This window comes from Salvelinus sp. IW2-2015, unplaced genomic scaffold, assembly GCF_002910315.2.
Source record: "Salvelinus sp. IW2-2015 unplaced genomic scaffold, ASM291031v2 Un_scaffold3029, whole genome shotgun sequence".
NCBI lineage: Eukaryota > Metazoa > Chordata > Actinopteri > Salmoniformes > Salmonidae > Salvelinus > Salvelinus sp. IW2-2015.
Window position 1 is genome coordinate 47874 of NW_019944321.1, and position 23474 is coordinate 71347.

General features: G+C 45.1%; 1 pseudogene; it reads left to right on the forward strand.

The window, feature by feature from the left end:
- Nucleotides 1-18301, forward strand: part of LOC112075203 (PDZ domain-containing RING finger protein 4-like) — a 35559-nt pseudogene extending 17258 nt beyond the window's left edge.
- The last annotated feature ends 5173 nt before the right edge of the window (nucleotides 18302-23474 follow it).

Here is a 23474-nt window from a genome sequence, read left to right on the forward strand (position 1 = left end):
TCCTGGAGGCCAACAAAAAAGTATTTGCAGCCATCTCGACATCAGTGTAAAAATCGTGCATTTAGGTGGCGCTCCGTGTTCAGTGGGAGAGCTTGGATGACAAGTGGGGAGAAATCCTTCACTAAAACAGGCCGCATGCGAAGAGCAACTTATGGTCAAGTCTGCCAGTGGGTCCTGACAGCGTGAAGCATTGTCAAAAAAAATCCACTATCATCAACGGTTTCGAAAGGCTGGACTGCTGCGTGTTGAAGAGGGCAGCATGAGCTCAGCGGGGAATTTGCCTTCGGATGAAAGTGATGAGAGCGACAATGAAAACGATCCAAACATCGGATGAAGCAATTCTGAGGCTATTCAACTCCGACACCGAAGGAGATGACTTCAGTGGTTTCAGTGCACAGGAGGAGGAAGTTAGTGACCAATGACTTTCTTGGTAGGCTACTGTTTACTGCTATTTTTTTATTTTTGTTACAAGCCGTGTTTCGTTAAAGCCTATTTATTTTTGTTACAAGCCGTGTTTCGTTTAAAAGCCTATTATTTTTGTTACAAGCCGGTACCTCCATGGGTTGATAAATTTGATTTCCATTTATAATTTTTGTGTGATTTTGTTGTCAGCACATTCAACTATGTGAAGAAAAAAGTATTTAATAAGAATATTTCATTCATTCAGATCTAGGATGTGTTATTTTAGTGTTCCCTTTATTTTTTTGAGCAGTGTATATTGTAAATTTATGCATATTCGTGTCCTGTTCACCACCAATTGGTTGATTTTAAAATACTCTGATCTTGTATATTATTTAGGGTTAGGAAAGAATTTATGAATAATTTCATAAAAGTTTGGAGAGCCTTTACGCACAAAATATATTGGTGAATGAAAAATACAGTGGTTTGATTCATCCTTAACGTTTCCATGTTCAATTGTTCAATCCATGACATATTGAAAGGTGAGAAAAGTGTACAATAGGGGTGGAACAGTAGTCCTATAAATCTACTGTAATAAACCTCACTGATCATAGAACCRTGATGACAASGKTCCAGTCGTGGTGAACCGTGCACCAGGGTCCAGGTTTAACCCGCTACGTGTGGTCTGASTTCCAGAATGATCTAATAGGCTACGYCCTAAATTACTGSACAACTTGTAATACGTTAGCCTAATATGCTTTACTATTGCTAGCAATCCTCAGGAACAAACACATGAACGTGACAGAGGAAGGTAAACTAACGACGTAGTGGAATGATGCAAAATGTAAGGAAACKAACACTAAAGGGACAAATGAATGTGAGTTTACCTGAAGGTGACTACCGATAGTCATTAATATTTAACATGATAACAAGTTGTAAAACATACAATGAACAGTCCAGGCATATAATTAAAACATTCTAGAAATCATAAATCAACTCGGTAGCTATGTTTCAGTTTGCTGCCATATGACTGGTTTCACATTTGTCTTCAGTGATCATAAGGTGAAATAGAAGTAAAACAATGTATATTTAAAATCCCCTTATCCAAATGGCTTATTCATTCACTGCATATCCGTTGCCAAACCCACTGGCTCCAGGTCATCTATAAGTCTTTGCTAGGTAAACCCCACCTTATCTCAGCTCACTGGTCACCATAGCAACACCCACCCGTAGCACGTGCTCCAGCAGGTATATTGCACTGGTCATCCCCAAAGCCAACACCTCCTTTGCCACCTTTCCTTCCAGTTCTCTGCTGCCAATGACTGGACTGGAACGAATTGCAAAAATCTCTGAAGCTGGAGTCTTTTATCTCCCTCTCTAACTTTAAGCATCAGCTGTCAGAGCAGCTTACCGATCACTGTACCTGTACACACCCAATCTGTAAATAGCACACCCGACTACCTCATCCCCATATTATTACTTACCCTTTTGCTCTTTTGCACCCCAGTATCTCTACTTGCACATCATCATCTGCACATCTATCACTCCAGTATTAATGCTAAATTGTAATTATTTTCACCTCTAGGGCCTATTTATTGCCTCCCTCCCTACTCTTCCAAATTTGCACACACTATACATAGATTTTTCTATTTTTCTTTTCTTTTGTGTTATTGACTGTACGTTTGTTTATGTGTGACTCTGTATTGTTGTTTTTCTTGCACTGCTTTGCTTTATCTTGGCCAGGTCACAGTTGTAAATGAGAACTAGTTCTCAACTGGTCTACCTGGTTAAATAAAGGTGAAATAAAAAAAAATAACATTTTTAAAAATTACCTAGCTCTTATCAATCAAATTCTCATCAATGAAATGTATTTATAAAGCCCTTTTTACATCAGCCGATGTCACAAAGTGCTACACAGAAACCCAGCCTAAGACCCCAAACGGCAATTGGTCTTATCAATAGGTCTTATCAATAGGTTTTATCAATAGGTCTTATCAATAAGTGTTATCAAGAGGTCTTGTCAATTAGTACATGACAGTACATGGGGAATGGTGTTATTTCTATCTGAACAAAGAAAGGAGATGTTTTTACACTTGGAACCGACAAGCTGCTCGACCACATTGAAAGTGTCATGGTGCGTAAGGGTGGTGGAATTGTGAGGGAATTATGTCAAGGTCAGAACACGGTGTATCTGTAGACACATCTCCGCTACACCTTCATTTCTTTGATCTTAAACACAAACAAATAGCGAATGAATAGTGTGCTATTCTCATGCTTAAATTCAAGGTCAGAATACGCATGGAGAGAAAAGTGCATAAAAAAAGGGAATTATGTTCCATGTACTCACGCTTAACTCTGGTTGGAATTCCCCGTTATGAGACTCGATCTTCCCCAGAGAAGTGTCCTGTTTGGTGGGACACAGATCTATCCATGCCCCCCTCCTTAGTCTGGTTCTCTGGTACACGGTCATATGACAAACTGCACTCCCAAGGAAGGGCTTGGTTAACGGGAAGGGCTTGGTTAACGGGAAGGGCTTGGTTAACGGGAAGGGCTTGGTATGAAGGGCTTGGTTAACGGGAAGGGCTTGGTTAACGGAAGGCTTGGTTAACGGAAGCTTTGGTTAACGGGGAAGGGGCTTTGGTTTAACAGGGAAGGGCTTGGTTAATGGGAAGGGCTTGGTTAACAGGAAGCTTGGTTAACGGGAAGGGCTTGGTTAACAGGGAAGGGCTTGGTTAACGGGAAGGGCTTGGTTAACGGGAAGGGCCTGGTTAACGGGAAGGGCTTGGTTAACGGGAAGGGCTTGGGAGGGCTGGTTAACAGGAAGGGCTTGGTTAACAGGAAGGGCTTGGTTAACGGGAAGGGCTTGGTTAACTGGAAGGGCTTGGTTAACTGGAAGGGCTTGGTTAACTGGAAAGGGCTTGGTTAACAGGAGGGCTTGGTTAACAGGAAGGGCTTGGTTAACAGGAAGGGCTTGTTAACGGGAAGGGTTTGGTTAACGGGAAGGGCTTGGTTAACAGGAAGGGCTGGTTAACTGGAAGGGCTTGGTTAACAGGAAGGGCTGGCTAACAGGAAGGGCTTGGTTATGGGAAGGCTTGGTTAACTGGAAGGGCTTGGTTAGACTGGAAGGGCTTGGTTACCTGGAAGGGCTTGTTAACGGGAAGGGCTTGGTTAACGGAAGGGCTTGGTAACGGGGGCTTGGTTAAGGAAGGGCTTGGTTAACAGGAAGGGTTGGTTAACAGGAAGGGCTTGGTTAACGGGAAGGGCTTGGTTAACAGGAAGGGCTTGGTTAACAGAAGGGCTTGGTTACTGGAAGGGCTTGGTTAACGGAAGGGCTTGGTTAAGGGAAGGGCTTGGTTAACAGGAAGGGCTTGGTTAACAGGAAAGGCTTGTTAAAGAAGAGAGAGACACGGCGTGTTAGAATAAATCAAACAAGGAATCCCACCACATATCAATTACCTTTTACAGTCAGAAGCAATTAAAAGATAACTGTGAATTCCCATTTGATAGCATATAATGTTGTGGAATATTGACTGACTTCAACTGAATTAGAAGGTGTTAAGAATGAGGAGGTGTTTGAATGTTTGCCAAGAAAATAATATCTCTTTCGCTCCAAATGAACCATGCATGGAGAGGGAGGAGAGGAAAGCAAGTGAAGTTTGAAATACTCCTCCTCTATTCAATATTCTAATTGAAGGATTTTAATTAGTCCCACAGTGAGTGACACCCTTCCTCTCGTCTCCTGCAGGGTGTAAAATGACACATTTTCCCACCACCGCCTCTGCATACCAAAGACTGAAAAAAGAGCAAAGAGACAGACTAAGTAAAGCTGAAGCTCTCATTCTGGTGGTGTCTGGGGGGGGGGGGGTGTGTGTGTGTGGTGTGTGTGTGTGTGTGTGTGTGTGTGTGTGTGGTGTGTGTGTGTGTGTGTGCCGCGCGTGCGTGCGTGCGTGCTGCGTGGCGTGCGTGCGTGCGTGCGTGCGTGTGCGTGCGTGGTGCGGTGCGTGCGTGTGTGTGTGTGTGCGTGTGTGTTCGTGTGTGTGTGTATTTGCTGCTCTTACACCAGCTTTCTCTTCAATAAGCTGCGTTACCTCAGTAAAGTAGGAACAGCACCTGCAGTTGCCTCATACCCTCTAACATCATGTATACCTACCAACAGTATATCTGTACATCTTTTATTCCAGAACATGCTAATCAGCCTCATTCAAATGTATTTCTGTGTATAGTGTTGGTGTCCCGTTCCTTGTGAAAGTAAAGGTATGTTTTCCGTTCCTTGTGGAGTATAGTATGTTTCCGTTCCTTGTGGAAGTATAGGTATGTTTCCCGTTCCTTGTGGAAGTATAGGTATGTTCCCGTTCCTTGTGGAAGTAAAGGTATGTTTCCCGTTCCTTGTGGAAGTAAAGGTATGTCTTCCCTGTGGAATAAGGTTGTTCCCGTTCCTTGTGGAAGTATAGGTATGTTTCCCGTTCCTTGTGGAAGTATAGGTATGTTTCCCGTTCCTTGTGGAAGTAAAGGTATGTTTCCCGTTCCTGTGGAAGTATAGGTGTGTTCCCGTTCCTTGTGGAAGTATAGGTATGTTCCCGTTTTGTGGAAGTAAAGGTATGTTTCCCGTTCCTTGTGGAAGTATAGGTTAGTTTCCGTTCCTTGTGGAAGTAAGGTATGTTTCCCGTTCCTTGTGGAAGTAAAGGTATGTTTCCCGTTCTTGTGGAAGTAAGGTATGTTTCCCGTTCCTTGTGGAAGTAAAGGTATGTTCCCGTTCCTTGTGGAAGTAAAAGGTATGTTTTCCGTTCCTTGTGGAAGTAAAGGTATGTTTCCCGTTCCTTGTGGAAGTATAGGTATGTTTCCCGTTCCTTTGTGGAAGGTATGTTTCCCGTTCCTTGTGGAAGTAAGGTATGTTTCCCGTTCCTTGTGGAAGTAAAGGTATGTTTTCCCGTTCCTTGTGGAAGTAAAGGTATGTTTCCCGTTCCTTGGTGAAGTATAGGTATGTTTCCGTTCCTTGTGGAAGTAATAGGTATGTTTCCCGTTCCTTGTGGAAGTAAGGTATGTTTCCCGTTCCTTGTGGAAGTATAAGGTATGTTTCCCGTTCCTTGTGGAAGTATGGTATGTTTCCCGTTCCTTGTGGAAGTATAGGTATGTTTCCCGTTCCTTGTGGAAGTAAAGGTATGTTTCCCGTTCCTTGGGAAGTATAGGTATGTTTCCCGTTCCTTGTGGAAGTATAGGTATGTTTCCCTTCCTTGTGGAAGTATAGGTATGTTTCCCGTTCCTTGTGGAAGTAAGGTATGTTTCCCGTTCCTTGTGGAAGTATAGGTTATGTTTCCCGTTCCTTGTGGAAGTAAGGTATGTTTCCGTTCCTTGTGGAAGTAAGGTATGTTTCCCGTTCCTTGTGGAAGTATAGTTATGTTTCCCGTTCCTTGTGGAAGTAAAGGTTGTTTCCCGTTCCTTGTGGAAAGTATAGGTATGTTTCCCCTTCCTTGTGGAAGTATAGGTATGTTCCCCTTCCTTGTGGAAGTATAGGTATGTTTCCCGTTCCTTGTGGAAGTATAGTAATGTTTCCCGTTCCTTGTGGAAGTATAGGTATGTTTCCCCTTCCTTGTGGAAGTAAGTATGTTTCCCCTTCCTTGTGGAAGTATAGGTATGTTTCCCGTTCCTGTGTGGAAGTATAGGTATGTTCCGTTCCTTTGTGGAAGTAAGGTAGTCCCGTTACCTGGGGAAGTATAGTATGTTCCCGTCTTGTGAATATAGGTGTTCCGTTCCTTGTGAAGTATAGTATGTTCCCGTTCCTTGTGGAAGTAAGGTATGTTTCCCGTTCCTTGTGGAAGTAAAGGTATGTTTCCCCGTTCCTTGTGGAAGTAAAGGTAGTTTCCCGTTCCTTGTGGAAGTATAGGTATGTTTCCCGTCCTTGTGGAAAGTAAAGGTATGTTTCCCGTTCCTTGTGGAAGTAAAGGTATGTTCCCGTTCCTTGTGGAAGTAAAGGTATGTTTCCCTTCCTTGTGGAAGTATAGGTATGTTTCCCATTCCGTGGAAGTATAGGTATGTTCCCATTCCTGTGGAAGTATAGGTATGTTTCCCGTTCCTTGTGGAAGTATAGGTATGTTTCCCGTTCCTTGTGAAGTATAGGTATGTTCCGTTCCTTGTGGAAGTATAGGTATGTTTCCCGTTCCTTGTGGAAGTATAGGTATGTTCCCGTTCCTTGTGGAAGTATTGGTATTTTCCCGTTCCTTGTGGAAGTATAGGTATGTTTCCTTCCTTGTGGAAGTTATAGGTATGTTTCCCGTTCCTTGTGGAAGTAAGGTATGTTTTCCCGTTCCTTGTGGAAGTAATAGGTATGTTTCCGTTCCTTGTGGAAATAAAGGTATGTTTCCCGTTCCTTGTGGAAGTTAAGGTATGTTTCCCGTTCCTTGTGGAAGTATAGGTTATGTTCCGTTCCTTGTGGAGGTATGTTTCCCGTTCCTTGTGGAAGTAAGGTATGTTTCCCGTTCTTGTGGAAGTAAAGGTATGTTCCCGTTCCTTGGGGAAGTATAAGGTATGTTTCCCGTTCCTTGTGGAAGTATAGGTTAGTTTCCCGTTCCTTGTGGAAGTATAGGTATGTTTCCCGTTCCTTGTGAAGTAAAGGTATGTTTCCCGTCCTTGGGAAGTATAGGTTGTTCCCGTTCCTTGTGGAAGTATAGGTATGTTTCCGTTCCTTGTGGAAGTTAGGTATGTTCCCGTTTCCTTGTGGAAGTAAGGTATGTTTCCCGTTCCTTGTGGAAGTATAGGTTATGTTTCCCTTCCTTGTGGAAGTATAGGTATGTTTCCCTTTCCTTGTGGAAGTATAGGTATGTTCCCGTTCCTTGTGAAGTAAGGTATGTTTCCGTTCCTTGTGGAAGTATAGGTATGTTTCCCCGTTCCTTGTGGAAGTAAAGGTATGTTTCCCGTTCCTTGTGGAAGTAAAGGTATGTTTCCCGTTCCTTGTGGAAGTATAGTTATGTTTCCCGTTCCTTGTGGAAAGTAAAGGTATGTTTCCCGTTCCTTGTGGAAGTATAGGTATGTTTCCCCTTCCTTGTGGAAGTATAGTATGTTTCCCCTTCCTTGTGGAAGTATAGGTATGTTTCCCGTTCCTTGTGGAAGTATAGTTATGTTTCCCCTTCTTTGTGGAAGTATAGGTATGTTTCCCTTCCTTGTGGAAGTAAAGGTATTTTCCGTTCTTGTTGGAAGTATAGGTATGTTTCCCGTTCCTTGTGGAATAGTATAAGGGGTATGTTTTCCCCGTTCCTTGTGGAAGTAAAGGTCAATGTTTCCCGTTCCTTGTGGAAGTATTAGTATGTTTCCCGTTCCTTGTGGAAGTATAGGTATGTTTCCCGTTCCTTGTGGAAGTATAGGTATGTTTTCCGTTCCTTGTGGAAGTAAAGGTGTGTTTTCCGGTTGGTTATGAACACCTATGTATAGCTCTTGATCTTGACTCTGACAACTACAAAGTGTTTGAAATAATTGCAGAGAAATGGAAGCGGTATTGAAATCATACCAAGTAGATTAGATTCCCTCAAAAACGTATCCACTGGGATTGCCTGTGAAAAATATGAAATGTTATTATTTAAATTAGAAATGTCTACACGTTTTCAGCTKAATCATTTCTGACTTTTTAATACGCTTCCAATGTGTATTTTCTCTTGCTGAGCTTCTTATKTTGATGTTCAGTTCTTTGATGAAAGAAATGCTTTTTTTTTTTACTGAAATTCAAAGGTAGGAAGAAAAAAAAACTGAACACATATTGTCAAGGGAACGATTCGAGATTCGATACAAGCACTCCTCAAAAAATGAAAACAAAATAATGAGAAAATCAATAAATGTTGAAATGAGTTTTCTCATGAAGATTCATTCCCCTTTCTTAAACCAGGCGGGAAGATGGTTGTTGACACCAACATCAGTGTTATCTTGGTGGACAGCTACCACACTAATAAACCTCAGATACTACAATCCATACGGTCATATTTCAAACTATATCATGCGTCCCAAATGGCACCCTATACTCTATATAGTACACTACTTTTGACCAGGGTCCATATGGCTCTGGTCAAAAGTAGTGCACTATTTAGGGAATAGGGTGCCATTTGGGACACACTTCCTATTACCATGTGATGTTGAGCTCAATGGAAGTTTGGAGGAATGGTTGGATGCTCGGTATTGTATTGTTGAAGCAGTATCTTCAGATGGGGATGCTGGCAAGAAGAGAAAGCAATGAAGGTGTTTGATAATGATCCATCAGACAGTGGCATGGCAACCGTAGTGACTTGTGTATCCAGCTGCCTGTTCTAGCAGACAGTGGCATGGCAACCATAGTGACTTGTGTATCCAGCTGCCTGTTCTAGCAGACAGTGACATGGCAACAGTAGAACTGTGTATCAACTGCCTGTTCTACGCAGACAGTGAACATGGCAACAGTAGTAACTTGGGTATCCAGCTGCCTGTTCTAGCAGACAGTGACATGGCAACAGTAACTTGGGTATCCAGCTGCCTGTTCTAGCAGACAGTGACATGGCAACAGTAGTGACTTGGGTATCCAGCTGCCTGTTCTAGCAGACAGTGACATGGCAACAGTAGTGACTGGGTATCCAGCTGCCCTGTTCTAGCAGACAGTGACATGGCAACAGTAGTAACTTGGTATCCAGCTGCCTGTTCTAGCAGACAGTGACATGGCAACAGTAGTGACTTGTGTATCCAGCTGCCTGTTCTAGCAGACAGTACATGGCAACCGTAGTGACTTGGGTATCCAGCTGCTGTTCTAGCAGACAGTGACATGGCAACAGTAGTAACTTGTGTATCCAGCTGCCTGTTCCTACGCAGACAGTGAACATGGCAACAGAGTATACCTTGGTATCCAGCTGCCTTTCTAGCAGACAGTGACATGGCAAACAGTAGTAACTGTGGGTATCCAGCTGCCTGTTCTACGGCAACAGTGACATGGCAACAGTAGTTAACTTGTGTATCCAGCTGCCTGTTCTAGCAGACAGTGACATGGCAACAGTAGTGCTGGTTATCTCGCTGCCGTTCTAGCAGACAGTGACATGGCAACAGTATTAACTTGGTATCCAGCTCCTGTTTCTAGCAACAGTGACATGGCAACCGTAGTAAACTTGTGTATCCAGCTGCCTGTTCTAGCAGACAGTGACATGGCAAACAGTAGTCGACCTTCGGGGGTATCCAGCTGCCTGTTCTAGCAGACAGTGACATGGCAACAGTGACGTATGTATAACGTGACTGATAGTGGTCGTATGGCTCGTGATGATTGTTGTTTGTTTGTTCAGGTTGGACCCAACAGCATCGCCTCGCCAGGGACGGGCGCATTAGGGAAGGAGATCGAAATATTACGGTACCTATTTTAATCTCAAGACCAATACATGAGCAAACCACGCACACACACACACGCAACCACACGCACGCACGCACACAACACACACACACACGCGCAAACACACACGCACCCACACACACACCAAACACGCACGCACGCACGCACGCACCGCAACACACACACACACAACACACACACACACACACACACACACACACACACACACCCACACACACACACACACACACAAACACACACACACACCAACACACACACACACCACACACACACACACACACACAGCACACACACACACTCAAAGGCACCTGTAAAGCCTCTTTCTAGGAGCAGAGCTGTTGTGTCTCGGGCTACAGCATCATATGCATATTTAATGGCTACACTTAAGCTGGGAAATAAAGTCCTTAGTGTTGTTTTCACACACAGCACACTCATCCTCAGGCCGTCTCCCTCTCTGAAACTTAGAGCCACCAGGCGGTCTCTCTGCCCTCTCTGAGAACTGTAGACCACCTCTCGGCTCTGAGAAACTGCTCTCTCTCTCTCTTGAAACTTGAGCCCTGGCGGGTCTCCCTTCTCTAAATGTACAGCCACACGGGTCTCTCGCTCTCTGAGAACTTAGACCACCTGCGGTCTCTCTCCCTCTCTTGAGACGAGAGCCACCTGCGGTCTCTCGCTCTCTGAGAACTGAGACCACCTGGCGGCTCTCTCGCTCTCTGAGAACTGTAGAGCCACCCTGGCGGTCTCTCTTCTCTCTCTCAAGCACTGTAGAGCCAACTGCGGTCTCTCTCGCTCTCTGAGAACTGTAGAGCCACCTGGCGGGTCTCTCTCGCTCTCTGAAGAACTGTTAGAACCACCAGCTGGTCTCTCTCTCTCTGAGAACTGTAGAGCCACCAGCGCGTCTCTCTCTCTCCTCTGAGAACTGTAGAGCCACCTGGCGTCTCTCTCCTCTCTCTGAGAACTGTAGAGCCACCAGGCGGTCTCTCTCTCTCTCTGAGAACTGTAGAGGCCACCAGGCGGGTCTCTCTCTCCTCCTCTGAGAACTGGCGAGCCACCTGACTGGTCTCTCTCTCTCTCTGAGAACTGTAGAGCCACCAGGCTGGTCTCTCTCTCTCTCTGAGAACTGTAGAGCCAACTGGCGGGTCTCTCTCTCTCTCTGAGAACTGTAGAGCCACTAGGCTGGTCTCTCTCTCTCTCTGAGAACTGTAGAGCCACCTGGCGTCCTCTCTCTCTGAGAACGTAGAGCCACCAGGCTGGTCTCTCTCTCTCTCTGAGAACTGTAGAGCCACCGCTGTCTCTCTCTTCTGAGAACGTATACCACCTGGCGTCCTCCTCTTCTGGAGAACTGTAGAGCCCACCTGGCGGGTCTCTCTCCTCTCTGAGAACTGTAGAGCCACCTGGCGGGTCTCTCTCGTCTCCTGAGATACTGTAGACCACCAGACTGGTCTCTCTCCTCTCTGAGAACTGTAAGACCACCAGGCTGTCTCTCTCTCTCTGAGAACTGTGAGCCACCAGGCGGGTCTTCTCTCTCTCTGAGAACTGTAGAGCCACCTGGGGTCTCTCCTCTCTCTGAGAACTGTAGAGCCACCAGGTCTGGTCTCTCTCTCCTCTGAAGAACTGTAGAGCCACCAGGCGGGTCTCTCTCTCTCTCTGAGAACTGTAAGCCACCTGACTGGTCTCTCTCTCTCTCTGAGAACTGTAGACCACCAGGCGGGTCCTCTCTCTCTCTGAGAACTGTAGAGCCAACTGGCGGTCTCTCTCTCTCTCTGAGAACTGTAGAGCCACCAGGCTGGTCTCTCTCTCTCTGAGAACTGTAGAGCCACCAGGCGGGTCTCTCTCTCTCTCTGAGAACTGTAGAGCCACCTGCGGTCTCTCTCTCTCTCTGAAACTGTTGAGCCACCAGGCTGGTCTCTCCTCTCTCTCTGAGAACTGTAGAGCCACCACGGGTCTCTCTCTCTCTGAAACTGTAGAGCCACCTGAGTCTCTCTCTTCTCTCTGAGAACTGTAGAGCCACCAGGCGGGTCTCTCTCCTCTCTGAGAACTGTAGAGCCAACTGGCGGTCTCTCTCTCTCTGAGAACTGAGAGCCACCAGCTGGTCTCTCTCTCTCTCTGAGAACTGTAGAGCCACCTGCGGGTCTCTCTCTCTCTCTGAGGAACTGTAGAGCCACCAGGCTGGTCTCTCTCTCTCTCTGAGAACTGTTAGAGCCACCTGGCTGGTTCTCTCTCTCTCTCTGAGAACTGTTAGACCACCTGGCGGGTCTCTCTCTCTCCTCTGAGAACTGTAGAGCCACCTGCGCGGTCTCTCTCTCTCTCTGAGAACTGTAGAGCCACCTGGCGGGTCTCTCTCTCTCTCTCTGAGAACTGTAGAGCCACCAGGCGGGTCTCTCTCTCTCTCTCTGAGAACGTAGAGCCACCTGCGGGTCAGACACAGTGATACCTGTAGCTAGTCTCCCACATCAGAGGGAGAGAAAGGATTGTGGAAGTGGGTTTTGCGTGTGTGTGTTTGTTTCTGGTTTGGACAAGTAGGACATTCGTTGGTCCCCAAAAGGAATAAAGTCTATTTAGGTTAGGGTTAGGTTAGGGTGGGGTTACAATTAGATAGGGTAAATTGAGTGGTAGTAGTTAGGGTTAGTTAAGGGTTAGGGTTTAGGTAGGTTAGGGTTAGGTTACTAGGGTAGGGTAGGTTAAGGTTTAGGGTTACGTTTAGGTTAGGTTAGTTAAGGTTTTAGGGTAGTTGGTTTAGGTTAGGTTTAGGGTTAGGGTTAAGGTTTAGTGTTTAGTTGTAGGTTAGGTTTTAGGGTTAGGCGTTAGGGTTTACAGTAAGGTTTAGGTTAGGTTAAGGTTTTAAGGTTAGTAAGGTTTAGGGTTAGGTTAAGGTAAGGTTAGGGTTAGGGTATACGTTAGTAGGTAAGTTTAGGGTTAGGTAGGTTTAGGGTTAGGTTAAGGGTTAGGTTATAGGGTTAGGTTGTAAGGTTAGGGTTAGTTTGTTAAGTGGTTTAGTCTTAGGTTAGGTTGGAAGGGTTAGTGTAGGTTAACGTAGGTTAAGGTTTAGGTGTTAGGGTTACGTTTAGGGTTAGTTTAGGGTTTGGGTAGGAAAATAAAAATTTGAATAGGAATCAATTGTTGGTTCTCTCAAGGATAGTAAATCAAACGTTGTGTGTGTTGTGTGTGTGGTGTGTGTGTGTGTGTGTGTGTGTGTGTGTGTGTGTGTGTGTGTGGTGTGTGTGTGTGTGTGTGTGTGTGTGTGTGTGTGTGTGTTGGTGTGTTGTGTGTGTGTTAGGTGTGAACAGAGATTAAGAAGTAGTAGTCAGTGATTTCTACACTCCTCAGATTAGCAGTAATGATGTTAGGTGACTGGAGGACCCAAACACTGCACAGTCTCTTCTGATTGGAGGATAAGCCCCTGTTGTATTCTGAATTGGGGGCTGAGCCCCTGTGTTCTCTGGTCCCATTATCTCTCTGTGACAAGCCATACTTCTGCAGGAAAGATGAACGCCACCTGTCACAGTACAGTTATTGTATGTCTGGATGGGCGCAGTGCTCCGCTGAGACCAGCCTTTCATGAACACCGTGCACTGTCTCCTCTCTCTCTCTCTCCTCTCCTCTCTCTCTCTCTCTCTCTCTCTCTCTCTCTCTTCCTCTCTCTCTCCTCTCTTCTCCTCTCTCTCTCTCCTCTCCTCTCTCTCTCTTCTCTCTCTTCGTCTCTCTCTCTCTCTCTCTCTCTCCTCTCTCTCTCTCTCCTCTCTCTCTCTCTCTTCTCTCTCTCCTTCTCTCTCCTCCCCGCCCCCCCCATGGCCTGTGCGCCCCCACTGCCCTCCATCTTAATCAATCAACAGAGTAGACGGGACACAGAGCAGACCAACATCCTCTGCCTGCCTGTGAAAGTGTGAATTCATAATTGACTGGAGGTCTTTTCTCAAGAGACGGAGAGTGGAGGAGAGATTAAAGATGGTTTCCTCAAACACTCCATCTTCTGTGATGGAGGAGTTAGTGAATGACTGTGATGTGCACTGTATAGAGCGGAAGGGAGTCATTTAAAGGGGATGGTTCGTCAGTCATCAGGAGTTTAATCACTGTATGTACAATATGTGAGTCAGTGTGTACTGGATACAGTACTTTTCATCTCTTTGTGTACTAGATGCAGTACCTAATATCTTTGTGACTAGATACAGTACTTTCTAATCTCTTTATGTACTAGATACAGTAATTTCAATATCTGTGTACTAGATACAGTACTTTCTAACTCTTTATACTAGATACAGTACTTTCTAATATCTTTGTGTACAGATACAGTACTTTCTAATCTCTTTATGTACTAGATACAGTCATTTCTAATATCTTTTGTACTCGATACAGTACTTTCTAATCTCTTTATGTACTAGATACAGTACTTTCTAATCTCTTTATACTAGATACAGTCATTTCTAATATCTTTGTGTACTTTCTAATTCTTTATGTATGTGTTTTACATAATTTCTTCAATTCTTCTCTCTGTGATGGAGTTTAGTTTCAGTGAGTGTAACAGACAGTAACAGGATCTCTTTCTTAATCAGTATGTGTGACTATATATTTTCTCATCTCTTTACGTGTATGTTACCAGATCAACGGCTGTGACTACAGGACAGGCGGAAGCTTTCACTCTTCTGTCCAATGAGGAGTCCAGGAGTACGTGTCTCCTGTGACCAGACCAGAGGAGGTGGCTGGATGAGGAGCACAAGAACTCCTGGAGGAGCTGAAGATGGAGATCCTTGAGGAGAGGAGGAACGAGGAGGTGCAGAAGACAGGAGGAGGAGAGGAGCAGGTGAGAACAGCCTGGGGAATATAATATGAGATGGACATAGTTGTCCATTATACACTTAGAGTCAAAACATTAGAAACACTTTCCTAATATTGAGTTGCACCCCCCAAATAGATCATATTTCAATGTTGAGAGTATAGATGTCCAGATATTGCTATTCTAGACAATAGACATCCATATATGATATTCTAACAGTATAGATATCCAAATATTGCTATTCTAACAGTGTTGAGTCCATATTGCTATTCTAGACAAACACATGTCCAGATATTGATATTGCTATTCTAACAGTATAGATGTCCAGATATTGTATTCTAGACAATAGACATGTACAGATATTGCTATTCTAACAGTATAGATATCCAAATATTGCTATTCTAACAGTGTTGATGTCCAGATATTGCTATTCTAGACAATACACATGTCCAGATATTGATATTGCTATCTAACAGTATAGATGTCCAGATATTGCTATTCTAGACAATACACATGTCCAGGTATTGCTATTCTAAATGCTAAGACTGGTACTATGATGTGAGTGATGCATGTTGATAGGCTCTAGTGTTATAGAATATGTTCCATCTTGTCTACCACAACTCTTTGTTCTCTTTCCAGGCCAAGCAGCTGGAGGAGGATGACGTCATGACAGACACGGCCACGTGTTCCTCCAATACTCAGGACAAAGACAGCGGCTTGGGGACGGGGCGCAACGAGGAGAGCTCCGAACAGGAAGTCCTCCTAGCCCGTGTCCACCGGAGGCCTGCCCAGGGCCTGAGAGACCGATGGAGGGCCAAGCATGGCCAGGGGCTGGGCAGGAGGGTGGTGGTGCCCTCGGACACCCAGGGACCCAGGGGACTGATCCAAGCCCAGGAGGGTGAGGGCYGAGTGGGGTTAGGACTGGAGTGTGACAGCCGCTTCCAGCAGCTCCTGGAGCTCAAGTGCCAGATCCGTAACAGCGGGGAGTGTGATGTGTACTATAGCAGGAGAAGCACCATCGAGTGCAGCCTGACGGAGCAGAGCGGGGTGGGGGTCAGTGGTGGTGGAGGGATGGAACAGGAGCTGCGGATGTTGAACGAGGAGCTGAGGAGTATCGAGCTGGAGTGTCAGAGCATCATGCAGGCCCACCAGCTCCGCAAGAACCAGAGGGATCCCCCCTGCACCCCTATGTGCTCCCCAGTACGAAGCCCCAAACATGGGCGTGAGCAGCATGCCAAGCTGGCCGATATCAACGAGCATCCAGGGGAGAGGCAGTGGGACAGCGACAAGCTAAGGGGGGACAAGGACAGCTCCAGTGCCTATAACACGGCTGAGAGCGCCAGGTCCACTCCTCTAGGCATGGAGAGATCCCCGGACCACTCTCTACAGAGACGCATCYGCCTCACCAACCAGAAGAACCTCCGGAGCACCATGGCAGCCTCCGGCCAGTCCATCTCCATCCCCATCCCAGACAGGTATGTAGACAATCAATCAAATGGGTTTTATTAAGCCCTTTTTAGCCTTGAGATCAGGAAGATGGGCCAGCAGCCGGGGGGTTGCCGGTTCCTGGGTCTGACGTTTCTAATATAGAAAATGGATAATAATGTATGTTTCTAATCTTCTTTTCAGAGAGCTCCTGAGTGAGACCTCGACCGGGACCCCCACGCACAGCCGACAGGATCCCAACCCCAGCCCTGGAACCACGGTCATCTCCAGCAGCCCCGACCAGTCCAACCCTTCCCCCTCCGAGTCAGACCCAGCCCTGCCTGCAGACGACGAGCGCTGCGACCGCACCAGGAGCCACCGGGGGCCACGCAGGGTCCCTCCCTACCCGTCCCCTTACCACACAGCCCCCCAGCAGGGGCAGGGCACCTCTCCAGCCCACGCCAGACACCTTCAGAGCTACATGCAGCAGCTCCTCCAGCAGACCTCCAGTCTGGAGACCTACTCCCAGTCCCAGCTCAGCCTCCTCAGCGTCTGCCGGGACCGCTCCACCCGCCCAGGGGAACAACGCCTCGAGTGGAAGGTCAAAGTTCGAGCCGACGGGACGAAGTATGTAGCCCGGCGACCAGCGAGGGACCGYATTCTACGAGAACGGGCMCTGAGGATCAGGGAGGAGCGTAGTGGAGGGATGACCACGGATGACGACGCTATGTCAGAGATGAAGATGGGGCGGTACTGGAGTAAAGAGGAGAGGAAGCAGCAGTTGGCCAGAGCCAGGGAGCAGAGGAGGAGGAGGGAGTACATGCAGAGGAACCGGCTAGAGTGTCTCAGAGAGGGCCCTGGGAGCGGGGCCGAGGGCCGTAAAGAGGTCAACATCCTGGAACTCAGCCACAAGAAGATGATGAAGAAACGCAACAAGAAGATCCTGGATAACTGGATGACCATCCAGGAACTAATGAGTCACGGGGCCAGAGCACCTGAGGACCAGGGGACTAAACCAGTACACAATGCCTTCCTGTCTGTTACTACAGTATAGGACCACAGCTCCGGGTAGAAGTTACCCTGTACACACAGATCTAGGATCATTTAAAACTACCCGGGTCGGGCGTTAACCATTTGGACGATAATGCAAAACTGACCTCAGAGCAGTGTCTAGGGACAACCTTGCCCCATCTCTCTCTCTCTCTCATCGCGTCCATGCGGTATGACCTTACTTGCCTCGTTCAATGTGGCATTTTTTATAATGGGGAAAATCCTATATTTTTCACACTTTGTAAACTCAATAACGTTTTGTAAAATGATTGTTTTTACACTGGTTGTCGATGTACTGTGATATGTTTTCTGCKGTGTCTCATTTATGCTGTCATCAAACATGTTTCTATGATAATCAGAATTCTCTGTAAACCACATCATCATGGAAGTCAACGACATCGTTGTACGTTGTCATGTTTGCATTGTTTATCCAGCATGGCAGTGGTTAACTGTAGTGGTCAGAAAGGTTCCATACACCTGAGAACAGACACTTGACTCGTGTGCAGAATCTTCCTTGTCTTTTACTGAGGATCGACCATATAACTGCACAACCCTCTCAGACCCATTCAATATGCCAAGCTGGACACCACGAAATCTCTGAAGGAGCTTTCATCATTTCTGAAAATGTCAACTCAGAGTTCTCTTGGAAAATTCAAAAGTCCAGAGAATGTCAATAATTCAGTGGTGTCTCAGAGGCTTTCAGTTTCTCCGTTTAAAGCAATGTTGAAGGAAAGGTTCACTAGTCAACAGTTTTGCCCCAACATCTCATTGCAAAAGTGATCTCAATGTTTCTCATCAATGGTAAATCAGTATCACTAATGAAAACAGTGGATTGATCTCAATGTTTCTCATCAATGGTAAATCAGTATCACTAATGAAAACAGTGGATTGCTTACTGATTAAATAATTAATTGAAGTGATTTGATTGCTCCATGAATACATTAAATGTAATTTATAAATACAAAACATATTTATTATTTTTTATTGCTCATTTTGAATTATTGTACATGTATTAGTGTATTCTGCATATTTTCGGACCTGTCTGAAGATCTCTTTGTATTGTCAAAAATAACACATGATATTGTCTCTAACGTATTATACTTCACCTAACAGTCCTTTCTAGCATTTGGTGGTGCTTCAAACGGARGRTTTTCATTGTACACTGTTCTTCTATCTTTGCTCAGTGTTTATCGTCTTATTTCAAGTAATCGGTAGTTGGTAACTTCATAGGCAGGTCAATGTGTGCTAATTGTGATATTTGCAAAGGAAATGTTAATAAATTATTGTTTATCTTTATGAAACAAATGATTGTATCGTGGTTGGTTGGATGTATTTCCTGGTTACACGTCATAATATTCCAATCAGCATAGTCCCATATCTCATTCAGCATCTACTTCATCCATAACGTTGCTACGAGAGGTCTATCAGCCATTTTGGGGCAAACTCCACCAGCTCTAGTTATCAAGCCCTGATGCGCAGACCACACCAGCTGCCACCAGTCACTGGCTATCAAAAAGCACTGGCATGTATCCCGTTGTCGTCACGTTTGAAACATGGAAGTTGACATGCGTGTCAGAGTAATATCATGACCCTATCATCTCTGCTGTCACTGTTACACCAGGAAGCTGTTTCATTATGCAGCTGAAACGCAGCAGCTGCGTCTCACATCACCTGAAAGATGAGCACACGTACATCATATGGAAGAATAGAAGGCTTTGAGAATCAGTGCTGGTTGTGTGTGTTTGGTTTTCAGTAACACATGAGGAAAATAGTATGGCTTTCACGATCAGGAGGCCAGGAAGTAACCTCTTCTGTATGCTTCTTGTATTCATGTAGGTAAAAATCAATGCAAGTCAGTTATTTGTTCTAAGGGAGTTATACTGTAGACGATACATASTGCACATGGATATAAATACACAGAGAGTCAACACCAAGCCTTTCTGACACAARCTACAGAATGATAGATGAGCGACGACCCAGAAGTCCCAGTCAAGTCGTGACAGAAAGAGCATCAAGTAAAAGGCTTCAAAAGAGGTGCGTTGAATCTTTTGTTGACTGAACACTGACGGTTGAAATAGAGCAACGTTSTTRCTCTGTAGTGCTACAGACACTCACCGCCCAGCTCTGAACGCCATGCTTATTCACTTCACTGCTCAGAGTCTGAACTCTGTCTTGTGATGCATTGTACTGTGAGGACACAGGCTGTCCAACACCAGGTCAGTGGTTTTCTGATGCGGTTGCTCTCCTTCAAAGAGATTCTACAGGTCACAGCATCCTTCAGCTGATTCTGACAGGGATATTGGAGCCGGAAGGGGYGAACGTCAGCAACAGAGGAGTCATTCAGTCAGTCACCTTGGAGTGGATGTTGGTTAGATTAGATAGAAACGGTCTTTCTATGAGAGCTTGAGGATTGGGAGAAAGAACGGCTGAGCCCGACGCTCTCAACCTCATTATTCTTCACGATGCTTCCATTTAGAGAATGCTTCACAAGTTATCAGATTGACATTTAAACGCTTCATGTTTGTGTTGTTGCATTTGGATGAATTTGTATTTATTTCAATATTTCTCAATTTCAAATGTAATTTGAAGGAGATTGGATTTGGAAATTCTCACCTGATTCATTTGGCCCTATCTACTTACAGCAGAAGGATTTCAATGAAGCAGTTCAATATACTAGCCTGTGCTAAATGTTGCTAGGTGTTGCTTCTGGACTGTGTAAATGGTTGGCTAGGGTGTGCTTCTGGACTGTGTAAATGGTTGGCTACGGTGTGTGCTTCTGGACTGTGACAGATCCTGATCCACAGACCAATGTATTCAATTATCTTGTGGTGCAATTGGGGAGAATCATTAATAATACTGTGTGCCTATATTCCACATTTCCTCTGCCTGACTGTCACGCTAATCAGACTGACTTACTAATGCTGTGCTACGGAGAGATAACAGCATGCCATCACAGCAGCAAGATTTTGACCTGTGCCACAAGAAAAGGGCAACCAGTGAAGAACAAACACATTGTAAAATACAAACCTTTATTATTATTTTAACTTTATTAACTTGGCAAGTCAGTTAAGAACAAATTATTATTTACAATGACAGCCTACCCGCCCAAACCCTAACCCGGAACAACGCGTGGGGCCAAAATGGGTGCCACCGCTATCGGACCCTAACAAGGCCAGTTGATAACAGTCCCTGATCGACCATGGTCTGCTAGTGAAACCTCTGCAGCTGGAAGATGCAGTGCCTGTAGACCGGCTGCGATACAGATCTGGAACAGAACCGTGGTCTGTAGTGAAGCCTCAGTGTCTTAGACCGCTGCGATACAGTCTAGAACAGAACCGGTGGTCTGTAGTGAAACGCTCAGTGTCTTAGACCCGCTGACGATACAGTCATGGAAAGAACCGTGGTTTGTAGTGAAGCCTAACAGTGTCTTAGACCGCTGCGATAACAGTCTGGAACAGAACCGTGGTCTGTAAGTAAACCCTCAGTGTCTTAGACCGCTGCGCATACAGTCTGAACAGAACCGTGGTCTGTAGTGAAGCCATCAGTGTCTATTAGACCGCTCGATTACAGTCTGGAACATGAACCGTGGTCGTTTAGTGAAGCCTCAGTGTCTTAGACGTGCCGATACAGTCTCGAACAGAACCGTGGTCTGTAGTGAAGCCTCAGTGTCTTAGACCGCTGCGATACAGTCTGGAACAGAACCTTGGTCTGTAGTCGAAGCCTCAGTGTCTTAGACCGCTGCGATACAGTCTGGAACAAAGAACCGTGGTCTGTAGATGAAGCCTCAGGTCTATAGGACACATGTACTTTAACAACACTGTATATAGACATAATATGACATTTGAAATGCCTTGATTATTTTGGAACATGTAATGTGTAATGTTTACTGTTAATTTTGTATTGTTTATTTAACTTTTGTTTATTATATATTTAACTTGCTTTGGCAATGTAAACATATGTTTCCCATGTCAATAAAGCACTAAAATTGAAACTGAATTGAGAGAGACAGAGAGAAAAGCAGGTGTGAGAGAGAGGCAGGAGAAAGAGAGAGGCGGGAGAAAGAGAGAGGCAGGAGAGAGTGAGAGAGAGAAAGACAGAGAGAGAGACAGAGTGTGTGTGAGAGAGAGAGGCAGGAGAGGAAGACACAGTACTTACTGAGGTAATGTTTCTGTAAAAATGGACCAGCATTGGGGTATAGGAGAAATAGGTTTGTTCTAATGAATTACTTGATGGTAATATCTATATTATATTTATATTCTGTTTTATAAACTGGCTGGCTCGAGCTCTGAATGCTTGATTTGGCTGACAGCACCCCCCCGTTGGGGGGTTTTTTATTAATTAGCCGTATACCATGGGTACTGAAATACCATTTATTTTTACTCGCCTCCTAAATTACAATTGGTCACCAGTTTATAATAGAATAAGGCACCTCGGGCAACTCCACCTCCGTGCAAGAACGCCGCTTTAGCCGTGCTATATTGGCCAGTATACCACACCCCTCGTGCCGTATTGCTTTAAATAGAACCGGTACATATTTACACTATCAGTTACCAAGGAAAAATGGAAACAGATGACAAGCTTTTACGGAATCACTCAGAGGACCTGGCTGTTACAGTGTCATTATTAACACTTACTCCAGCTTCTCGATGGTTAGCTACCTGAGGCCCTCACATTGGTATCTTTGGGTTGAAAATGGAAGATTTGACTCTTCACACCCTTTCTCTTCTGTCTCCTTCTTACCCCGATCTTCACATTCAAACCAATTCCCAACAGTTGATTGAACTTCGTAGCTAGACTAGCGTGGATCACATCAGACACTGAGAACCCCTGGTCCGTGGTTCTCTTTAATCTGCTTCTCTTTTGAACCTCTGACGCGAACAGTAGAGCAAAGTGAGTGTTCACATGCAGCTGAAAAAACGTTGTTTAAGTGGATGCTGTGACGGGAGGCTCTGCTTGTATGAGGCCTCCGTGGAACTGCCCACTCATTTTCAATACTATTGTCCGACCCAACACCACTGTGCTGCCTCTGATATTTTCTTAAAATGTCCTTTCAAGCACCGTTACAGACACTACTAAATGAGAACTTATAGGCAAATTACAGTTTCTGGTCATAAACAGAGCACGTTCTGGCCCTTCAACAGTAGAGGGAGATAACATTAGCAAACATGCGCATGTCCGTCTCTTCCTGACTCAAGAGTAGAGGAGAGATAACATTGCGACATGCATGTCAGTCTCTTCCTGATCAAATAGAGGAGAGCTAACTTAGCGACATGCATGTCAGTCTCTCCTGACTCAAAGTTAGTTTTAGAGAGAGATAACAATTAAGCAACATGCATGGTCAGCTCTCCTGGACTCAAAGTACGAGGAGACGATAACATTAAAGCAAACATTGCTGTCAGTTCTTCCGACCAAAAGTAGGAGGAGAAGAAAAATAATTAAGCATTCATGGCCATCATGTCAATCTCTCCTGGACTCAAAGTAGATAGTGGAGATGAATGCATTAAGAGCAACATAGATGCCGTCAGTCACCTTCTCCTGGCTCAAAGCTGTAGAGGAGTAGAGATAACCATTAGCAAACATGGCAATGTTCGTCCTCCTGACTCAACAGTAAGGAGAAATAACATTACAGTAGGCACATGCATAGTCAGTCCTCTGACCAAAGTGGTCATGAGTAAGAGGATAGACGATTAGATAACTTAGCAACATGCAATGTCAGTCTCTCTGACTCCAAAGTTATTGAGGAGATCGATAAACATCTAGCACACATGCCAGTTAGTCTCTCCTGACTCAAAGTAGAGGAGAGATAACATTGAAGAAACATGCATGTTAGTCTCTCCTGATCAAATAGAGGAAGATAACATTAGCAAATGCATGTTCAGTCTCTCCTGACTCAAAGTAGAAGGAAGATAACATTGAGCAACATGCTGTCAGTCCTCTGCTAATAGAAGAACCTGCATGTCACTCCAGTAGAATGAGACGATAACAATTAGGCAACATGCATGTCAGTCTTCCTGACTCAAAGTAGAGGAGAGATAACATTAGCAACAATGCAATGTCAGTCTCTCCTGACTCAAAGTAGAAAGAGATACATTAGCCAACATGCATGTTAGTCTCTCCTCGACTCAAAGTAGAGGAAGATAACATTAGCAACATGCATGTCAGTCTCTCTGACTCAAAAGTAGAGGAGAGATAAATTAGCAACATGCCAGTCAGTCTCTCTGACTAAAGTAAGGAGGAGAGATAAATTAGCAACATGCATGTCAGTCTCTCCTGACTCAAAGTAGATGATTGAGTATAACATTAGCAACATGCACTGTCAGTCTCTCCTGAGTCAAAGTAGAGGAGAGATAACATTAGCAACATGCATGTCACGTCTTCCTGACTCAAAGTAGAGGAGAGATAACATTAAGCAACATGCATAGTCAGTTCTCTCCTGACTCAAGTAGAGGAGAGTAACATTAGCAACATGCATGTCAGTCTTCCTGA